Genomic DNA, 1,272 nt, shown 5'->3' on the forward strand with positions numbered 1-1,272 from the left:
GAGGTACACGATTTCCGAAGGTTTCTTGGTTATGTGTTGACGGATGGATACAGCTGGATGTAGGGATTGTTAGTTTGGGTGAGATATATTGCTTCCCCTGTATCCCCAACACCAGATTGCATAACCAGAAAGTTTCGGGAGTTTATAGGTGGGAATTCAAGTAGCTCCTAGAATATCTTTCCGACAGATGCATGATATGGATTTGGGTAAATCTCTATCATATGTATTTGTTCCGGCTTATTCTGCAAGCCAGTCCTTTGTTTTGTTTTATTTGTGGTATTTGAGTTGCTTCGATGTCAAGTGTTGATCCATACCTTCCCTAAATTGTGTTCTCATATTTCTATGGGAGTGCTAATCCTTCGTGTTCATCGAGGTCGTCATGTCAATTCTTTCCAACCGGTGTGCTTCTCTTCAAGTGGATCCGATCATTTTCAACATTTGCAAGGTCAATTCTAAGTTTTTCTCAATGGTGTTTGTTTCATCCGTCCCAAGTCGTCTTTGTTTTCCTGCCCTCCCACCCTTTTTTCTTCAAGGACTCAGATTTCTTAATCAAGTATCCTTTTTATTGATGGGAAGTCTCTCCATTCTTTTCCGTCAATGTTCTTATCTGGTGATTCTCAGAAAGATACTAACGGAGCTTCAAGTTCATCATTATTCATTGTTGTTTCTTCTCCGGTGGATCCAATTCAAGCTTTCGATATTCATCATATTCCTTTCCTCATTTCTAATGCTTTCTCATGCCGATGCACCTCTTAATCATTCACTTATTCCTATTCATTTGTCCTGGAGTGCTGAAGATATTTCACAAGATTTGTGTTTCCATTCTTAATCCGTTCAAGCTATTTGGAGATTGTTATCTCATTCAAGCTATTTAATTCAACCGGTGCAATCTCTCTTTAAAATCATTTCAAACGGTGTTTTATTTTGAGTGGGCCCTAACCCAAATGTCTTTTCCCAGGATCTTACCTGACTCTTCTAATTCCCCTGGAGTTATTCTCAAATTCTTTTCAAGTTTGACGTAAGAATGAATTTCATCAGTCAGATGCCTTCTCCAAGATCGTTTTCAAATTATTTTCATTGTTGGCTCAACCTCTTCGTTTTTCATTCTCCCAGAGCATCTCAGTAAATTTTAGTGGTGTTTTCCCGTCATCATTTGAAGACTGAAGAAGAGTTTTTCCTCTAAATCTGGTCCATTCTCCCAGAGATTCGCGGTGCTAGCTCGATGTCATCCTATCAAATTGTTTCCAGTCGTGAAATCCTTTTCAATCATTC

This window comes from Triticum aestivum, chromosome 4B (assembly GCF_018294505.1).
Source record: "Triticum aestivum cultivar Chinese Spring chromosome 4B, IWGSC CS RefSeq v2.1, whole genome shotgun sequence".
NCBI lineage: Eukaryota > Viridiplantae > Streptophyta > Magnoliopsida > Poales > Poaceae > Triticum > Triticum aestivum.